This window comes from Myodes glareolus, chromosome 22, assembly GCF_982192425.1.
Source record: "Myodes glareolus chromosome 22, mMyoGla1.1, whole genome shotgun sequence".
NCBI classification, from domain to species: domain Eukaryota; kingdom Metazoa; phylum Chordata; class Mammalia; order Rodentia; family Cricetidae; genus Myodes; species Myodes glareolus.
The window spans coordinates 60,536,696-60,545,792 of record NC_142047.1 but is presented as its reverse complement, the minus strand read 5'-3'; the positions used below and the strand labels follow the sequence as shown (position 1 = coordinate 60,545,792).

General features: G+C 40.3%; 1 pseudogene; it reads right to left on the bottom strand.

Annotated features, from left to right (window-relative positions):
* Window positions 1-409: 409 nt before the first annotated feature.
* On the bottom strand, window positions 410-1,332 carry LOC125405994 (olfactory receptor 4X1-like; annotated as a pseudogene).
* Between the last annotated feature and the right edge of the window lie 7,765 nt (window positions 1,333-9,097).

The window sequence follows — 9,097 nt, the reverse complement described above, 5'->3', positions numbered from 1 at the left end:
GTTTTCATTTTCCATAACTAGTATGGAAATTAATTATTCATTCACTCATTTGATCAGTTAATATTAATGGAATACCAACAAAGTGCCAAGAAATGTTCTAGATACTTGAGATACATCATGAACACTGGCTATTTATTTTCCTCTTTCTTTGTCTCCTTCCTCAATCTTCCCAGACTGGCTTGGGGTGCTGAAGAAGTTCACTTTTCCAGACTTGCCAATCTACCTCAATGCCATTCTGGCACTAGAATATCCCTCTTACTCCAGTCTAGATATCTTCACTGTTTTCTATTGACATAAATATGAGGGAATGTAAATTTCAATAAGACCATTGTCAAACAAGGCAGAGATCTAGGGAGACCTGAGCTACCCCCCAACTTCCCATCTACTGTCCCTGTTTTGCCCAAATTTTCTACTTTTCTTCCCAAGTCGTCTTCTTCCATGCAAGTCTCTTCATGGCATTTTTTACCTCAGAGTTCCTGTAAGAGTAAATAATGGGGTTCAAGACAGGTGTGACAACTGTATAAAACACAACCACGGTCTTGTCCACAGGGAAGGTGATGCAGGTTCTCATATAGACAAAAGAACAGGGTATGAAGAACAGACCCACCACAGCAAGGTGAGAGGCACAGGTAGAGAGTGCTCTACGCCATCCTTCTGCCGTGTGGCTCCTCAGGGAATGCAGGATGACCACATAAGAAGCCAGAAGCACTTTAAAGCTGATCACTGAGATGGAGCCACCATTGATGATGATTAGCAGGCTAATGAGGAAGGTGTCTGAGCAAGCCAACTTCAACATTGGGTGGACGTCACAGAAGTAGTGGTCAATGATGTTGGGACCACAAAAGGGCAGTTGGAAAATGAGGAATGCTTGTCCAGCAGAATGCAACAAGCCCCCACTCCATGCTGCCCCTTCCAGGAGGTCACATACTCTTCGATTCATGATGGTGACATAGTGCAAAGACTTGCAGATGGCCACGTAGTGGTCATAGGCCATCACGGCCAAAAGAAAGATTTCAGTGCCACCAAAGAAATGGAGGCAAAATATCTGTGTGATGCAACCCTGAAGGGAAATGACTTTCCTCTTGAGCAAAGAGTCAAGAATGAGTTTGGGGACTGTGACAGAACAGTAACAGAGCTCTACCAATGACAAATAGCTGAGGAAGAAATACATATGGGAAGAGAGTCCTTTGCTGATCATAACAGTCACCACAATGAGGCCATTGCCTCATTACATATACATCAGGAGAAACATCACAAAATAACCTTCTGTACATGCTGACTCTGAGGAAATCCCCCAAAAATTATTTCTGTTATATTGCTTGTAACTGCCATGTTTTAAAGCACGGTTTCTGATAACCTAGAATCACAGAAATCAGCATCAGAATCCATCAGAAATGAGAGGCATTCTCTTGGTTTTATGGTCTGGTCTTCTCTCTCTTTCTCCCTCCCTTCTTTCTTACCTCCCTCCCTCTCTCTCTCCCTCTTTCCCTCCAACTGTCTCTTCTTCCCTCCCTTGTTTCTTTTCTCTGTCTCTTCCTCCTTCCCTGTTTCATTTGGGTTTCTCCAAAGCAAAGATTCCATGACACAGTGATTAAATAGCAATTACCTGCTGCTGAATATTAGTCTCAGGCTGAAATTTGACTTTGTAATACTCTACATGCATAGGAATTATCTGACTATCCTCAAAAATGGAGGGAATGCATGATACAGCTCAAATCTTCAATCTCTGACTCATAGTGACTTAACTGATGACTTAGTCCTGCTCTACAACAGAACAGAATCAACATTTTACAAGGAGTGATTTCTCAACTCTAATTTTTCTGCCATTGGTAAAACTTGCCAAGCTCCAGAGTTTATACTTGATAAAATCAAATTATATTGTATCAGAGCATAATTGAGTATACTTCAATCTACATTATCTTAAAGTACTCTTGCAGTGTAGGCATGCATAACATACATTTAGAAATGTTCAGGGTTCCAGGATTCTGATACAAGAATCTTCCACCCAACACATGCACAGAAATGACGTGTATAGAGGACAGAGGTAACTCTCAGGTAAAATTCCTCAGAAGTGCCATTCACATTATTTTTTGAGACAGTGTTTCTCACTGGATCATGGGGCTTGTGCATTCTGCTAGATTAGCTGGCCAGTAAACCTGAAATATCCACCTGTCTCTGCCTCCTCAGCACCGAGATTATAAATAAGTACCATCACATCTCATTTTTCACCTGGTTGTTGGGGATCAAATTCAGGTCCTCATTCTTTCATGGAGAGCACTTTTCCAATTGACCTATCTCCCATCCCTGGTTTGATTTGGGTTGGGCTGGACTGGGCTGGTTTGGCTTAGTTTGGGTTTAATTTAAGATTATTGATATGTAATATATCTTTATAATACAAAGATCTTAAAAAGCTATAAATTAAATGTATTTGGGTGAAACAACAATAAAGGAGCCAACACCTAAGAGGAAATAAAAGTGTTTGAGGGAATTTTATAAAGGGTCATCAGACAAGGTAAACATGGACAAAAATGATGACATTTCACCTGTGAGGTATAAATAACTTTAATTATAATTTCTTATTTATTGGAGACAAAGTAAAAGACTGAAAGATAAGTGAACATTCTTATCATGCAGAAAGCTAACTGAATATTTCAAGGATTTGTAGTTAATGAAACTTTAAACAGAATTGAACATAGAAGGTTAAATTAAATTCACTCAATAAACAATTTCCTTGAGAACCTTTTAGATCATTCTAATGAATCCAACACCTACTTTGTGACTTCCTGTCTGACACTTCTTATCTTAGAATCTCATGTTCTGTGCTGTTCTGAAAGATGAAATTGACCCAGCTGCCCTTGTCCAGTATTCCCTCTCTCCAACTTTTTCTCCAAAGACATATCAATGGGTGTAGATAAATAAAACACAGGGACCTCTTCCTCCATTTTATTTTGCTCAATAATCATAAGCTGTGCTATATGAACACTCAATCGCTGAATCCCATCTCCAGACCCAAAATTCAGGTTTCTGCACAGACTGAGCTCCATTCAGGTTCAGATGATGTTAATACCTTTGTGTCCCAGAAAATGTCAGTCTTAGCCAAGGCGCTTAAATTTCTCAAAAGAATATTTTTTAAAAAAATGTAGCAGCAATTATTTATAAAACTATCATTGCAAATTATTCAGCCAGAAGCTTGTTAAAAAAAAAACTAACTCTATCATCTGCTCTAAATCAAGCTGCAAGCTTTTTAGTCAGACGACAAGACTCTGACAAAATGATACATAAGGCGATCTCAGCTGCTAATAGAGAGCAATTCTGAGACAGGCTTTCCGTTTATGAAAGCTTGTGAAGCAGGGATATCAACAATGAAATAAGCCAATGAAGGGATTAGGTGTGCTGTGCAGCTGGTAGAGTGCTTGCCTAGCATGTAGAAAGCTCCAGCATCACATAAAACTGGATGTGATGGTTCATTCCCATAATCCCAGCACTTGGAGGTGAAGTCAAGATCAGAAGTTCAAGATGATCCTCAGCTACCTAGAAAGGACAAGGCCAACCTAGGATATGTGAGACCTTGTTAAAGAATGAAGGAGATAGGGAAATAAGAAGGAAAGGGTAGAAGAAATGTGCCAGTGTTTGAAAGGCCCCACCCTAGTGTCTATTCATCCATGGAAGAGTTCATTGAATGCAAGACTTGGAATCTGCTCCACCCAAAGGGACTCACCAGTTGTCATTCATGCTGATACCCCTATGTGTCAACTCTAGCACTTAATGACCTCATTTGGAAAGTGACAGGGAAATATAGAGGGATAATTCTACCCTAAAGCCTGTGAAAAGGAAGTTAGAAATGTTTGCTGGACCAAAAGTCCTGAACCATTTAAGGTGTGAGGGATGAAGAATTTAAATCAGAGAGCTGAATTCTCTGAGCATAGCATGCCCAGGGAGTTCTTAACAACAGCGAAAGTCAAACTCACATTTACTTCATTCAGAGTTAAAAGAGCTCTCTCTAATTAATCCAATTAGAAAGCCAAGATTTCTACTTGCCCCTCATGATTGGCCCTGACTGATCTGGCCCCAAAGGTCCTCCATTCTCTATTCTGAGGTGAGTGACAGAGAAGGATCCACCATCTCAGCCCACTAGGACATCCTTACGGGGGCTCCAGGTGGCCTCTGCTACTCTCTCACACCTCATTGTACCCATGATGTCAACAATTGTCAGGAAAACTTCAGTCAAGGAAATCCAGGTTACCTCACACACATACTTTAAACACCACTGAGACATAGAATGATCTCTGAGATCATCTACTCAATCATTGTAAAGATGAGAGAGTAACCAATGTAGAAATAGTAGCACAGCTACCCCAACTGTCTCTTAATAACTGTTGTAAGAGTCTTCCAATGATACATTCTTACAATTATAAGCATTTTCCAACAAATTCCCAGAACATGGTGAAGGGGCATCAGAAAGAGTAGAGTTCCTTTACTACAAGGTGTAATTTCCAAAGCAACAGCACACTGAATTTGCATTTCTGTATCTTTCTACTTTTCTAATGTCTCATATAGGGAAAGTGACAACAGCTGGCATTCCCAATTGATAGATTGAGCAAAGAGAGCTCAGAAAGGTAAGGAAAATTGTTCAAACCTATAAAACTCATAAATTATTCTATTGAATCAGAAGGAGGAGGAGGGGGAGGAGGAGGACAAGAAGGAGGATGAGGAGGAGGAGGAGGACAAGGAGGAGGAGGACAAGAAGGAGGATGAGGAGGAGGAGGAGGACAAGGAGGAGGAGGAGGAGAAGGAGAAGAAGAAGAAGAAGAAGAAGAAGAAGAAGAAGAAGAAGAAGAAGAAGAAGAAGAAGAAGAAGAAGAAGAAGAAGAAAGGAGTGTAGAAATGTAGAATAATTAGAACAAGAATGAACTGGAACAGAAACTGGTAACAGAGAATTGGAATTGAGACAATTAGAACAAGAAAATGATAATTAAAACAAAACAGTGAACAAACATGACAAACATGACTGGAAGTACAAGCATGTGAGTCCATTCCATTTCCTCTTCGGCTAGAAATTTTCTAAGTTCCTTTCCCTACACTGAGGCAACCTAACCAATTCCCGGGAGAAAGTCAGCAGAGCTGGACTCTGTTGGCTTTTGATAAATAAAAATATTCACAGCAACGAAAAAATAAAGGTTAGAGATAACCTTAATTTTCTTCATTGTACTAAAACTTTCATTGGGTATAAATACATTAAAAGAGCGTGTTGTATACCTTAAGCAAATATAATTGAAGTGATGCTTCATTGTTATTTAATAGTTATTTATATTTTCTGGGAATTTTATAAATGAGCACATTGCATCTTTATCACCCCTTCTCCTTCTTTTAGACCAAGTCCTCCACACCCCTTCCCAAATCACAATCTCTTTTTAAATTGTTTCAGTTATATACATATGCATAAGTGTACACACACACACACACACACACACACACATATATGCACACCTGTATATATAACCTACTGAGTTCATTTAGCTTTGCTCATATGTTATGTGCCCAACCATGACCACATTAAATTGGACAACCTATGTGGAAATTTGTGCCTGAAGACAATTGACCCTTAGCAAATAATAACTTCATGTAGCTCTTCATCTAAGAGTGGAACCATGTGGAATTTTCCCCATCTTCATTGGCACATCGACAAAAAAATAATTCAAAATAAATAAAATCTGTCCCTACTATATACAAGGCTCTGAGTTAAAATTCAGGATCCTATCTCTAACTCACCAATAATAAAATAATAAAGCACATGACATACATAAACCTATAGTTATACCCAAAATACCTTGAATATTTTATATGTTCAATTAGAGAGTTCCATATTTTGGACTTTATAGTCTACATATGGTTTTAAAGAGTTTAGTAATTGTGCTTGCAAAAGGGCAAGTGTGATAAACAGAAGCACCACAAAAGTATTTATTATTCAATATTGAAAGTAGATTACTTAAAATACTGATAGTATAGGTTTCAGATATTGATTTTCAAATCTTCAAGCAAATACAACAAACGTATACAATCAGAAGAGTTCATCTGTTTTAATTTTGCTTAATCATCCAGTTATGCTTACTCACAAGATTATAATTTGTGTTCAGTTCTAAAGATTTAATGGTTTTGTCATGAATAAGATTTCACATATACAACATGCATATTATATTATTAAAGTATTTAATATCATTGTCAATTATGCCCAATATAAAGAAAAGTAGTTCATTAAATCATGCTATTATTTAATGTATATCTTATAGTTTCATAGCTCTTAAAATAAAGAATCCAATTGTCACAGCACATCTCCAAACATTTTATTGGATTTACTTTATTTTTTTCTGTTTTTTTTTAATTAAAAATTTCCACCTCCTCCCCTCCTCCCAATTCCCCCTCCCTCTCCTTCTCCCCCTCCCCCTTTCTCTCCAGACCAAAAAGCAGTCAGAGTTCCCTGCCCTGTGGGAAGTCCAAGGTCCTCCCCTCTCCAGCCAGGTCTAGGAAGGCAAGCATCCAGACAGACTAGGCTCCCACAAAGTCAGTCCATGCAGTAGAATCAGAACCCAGTGCCATTGTCCTTGGCTTCTCAGTCAGCCTACATTGTCAGCCATATTCAGAGTGTCCAGTTTGATCACATGCCAGATCACTCCCAGTCCAGCTGGCCTTGGTGAGCTCCCATTAGATCAGCCCCATCGTCTCAGTGGGTGAATGAACCCCTCGTGATCCTGACTTCCTTGCTCATGTTCTCCCTCCTTCTGCTCTTCATTTGGACCTTGGGAGCTCAGTCCAGTGCTCCAATGTGGGTCTCTGTCTCTATCTCCATCCATCGCCAGATGAAGTTTCTATGGTGATATGCAAGATATTTATCAGTGTGGCTATGGGACAAGGCCAGTTCAGGTACCTTCTCCTCTGCTGCCCAAGAAACAAGCTGGGGACCTCTCCTTGGACACCTGGGAACCCCTCTAGAGTCAAGTCTCTCCAAATATTTTATTGGATTTATTTTAAATCTAATTTTTACATTTCAATATTTCTGTAATGGTTTATTGTTATCAATATATACTACATAAACCACAACTTTAATTTTTATTAATATCCATCCAGATAGTTATGCAAACCAATCACAGTTACTCTCCCTGCCTGCTCAACTTTATGTGACAAATGTATATATTTTAAAATCTTTGAAAACTTCCACACATTGTCTTTCTATCCCTAGCACTTCAGTGAGCAATTCCTAATCCAAAGATGCTCTATAAGATAGATGGTGTCATTTTCAAAGTTAGCAAACTAATATTTACACAATCCCACTGCTTTGTCTAGAAAGATCTAATCCAGAGCATGTATCACATTCAGTTGTCATCAGTTCATAAAGGGAAAAAAGCTCTTTTGTGTGATAGCACGCCATTTCTTAACCACTTGTTTTTCTTTTTTTCTTTTTTCTCTTTAATTAAAAATAGATGGGAGAGACTCACAAGGTTCAACCCAGGAATCATCATTAGGAATTCTTTTTTTTTTTTTTTTTTTTAGTAAATTTTATTAAATTATAAAAGTTTCCAATTCCGCCCCCCCTCCCAACACCCTCCCACTCCCCCCACTGCCCCCCTCCTTCCCCTCCATCCCCCAGGGCAGTCAGGGTTTCCTGCCCTGTGGGAAGCTCCAGCTCCCTCCCCCTCCCTCCAGGTCCAGGAAGGCGAGCGTCCAAACAGACTGGATCCCCAAAATCCAACATATGCAAAGGAAACAGGTCCCAGTGTCATAGTCAATGGCTTTTCAGAAAGACCCCGGGCCAGCCACAGTCAGAGAATCCGGCCAAATTCCGAGAATCTGGCTAGATCACGTCCTCGTTCAGTCCCAGTCCGACTGGCCCTGGTAAATTCTCATCAGATCCGTTCCCTTTTATCAGTGGGTGATAGCATCCCTCGCAGTACTGATTTCGTCTTTCATGTTCCTCCTCCTTCCGCTCCCCCTCCGGACCTCGGGGGGCTCAATCCGTTGCTCCAATGTGGGCCTCCGACTGCATAGCCGTCCTTCGCCAGACAAAGGATCTATGGTGATAAGCAAAATATACATCAGTATGGTCATGGGCCACGGCCGATTCAGGCACCCTCTCCTCTGTCCAGAGAGCAATCTGGGGGATTTCTCCTTGGACCTGGGATCCCATATATAATCAAGTCTCCTGTAAACCCTAAAATGGCTCCCTTAGTTGAAATATATTGTTGCCTGATCCCATATTCATCCTACCTCCCTCCCCCCCCCATCCCCGGCCACCAAGCTTTCCCCGTTCCTCCCCTACTCCCTTCTCTCTAGCCCTCTCCCCCTCCATCGACCCTCCCACCCCCCCATGCACCCGAGGTTACCTGGGACTCTTGTCTATTTCCTACCTCCTGGTGGATAGCTAAATAATCTTCATCAGGTTCATCTTCTTATTTAGCTTCTCTAGGATCACGAATAATAGGCTCAAAGACCTTTAATTATGGTTAGAATCCACTTATGAGTGAATACATACCGTGTTCCTCTTTTTGGGTCTGGCTTACCTCACTCAGTAAAGCGTTTTCTATTTCCATCCATTTGCATGCAAAATTCAAGATGTCATTGTTTTTAACCGCCGAGTAAAACTCTAATGTATATATGTTCCACACCTTTTTTAACCATTCTTCTATTGAGGGGCACCTAGGTTGTTTCCATGTTCTGGCTATTACAAATAATGCAGCTATGAACATAGTTGAACAAACGCTTTTGTAGTATGTTAGGGAATCTTTAGGGTATATTCCCAAGAGTGGTATTGCTGGGTCCTGAGGGAGGTTGACTCCCAGTTTCCTGAGAAACCGCCACACTGATTTCCACAGTGGCTGCACGAGTTTGCATTCCCACCAACAATGGATGAGTGTTCCCCTCTCCCCACATCCTCTCCAGCATAGGCTATCATTGGTGTTTTTGACTTTAGCTATTCTGACAGGTGTAAGATGGTATCTCAAAGTGGTTTTGATTTGCATTTCCCTGATCGCTAAGGAGGTTGAGCATGACCTTAAGTGTCTTCTGGCCATTCGAAGTTCATCTGTTGTGAATTCTCTGTTAAGTT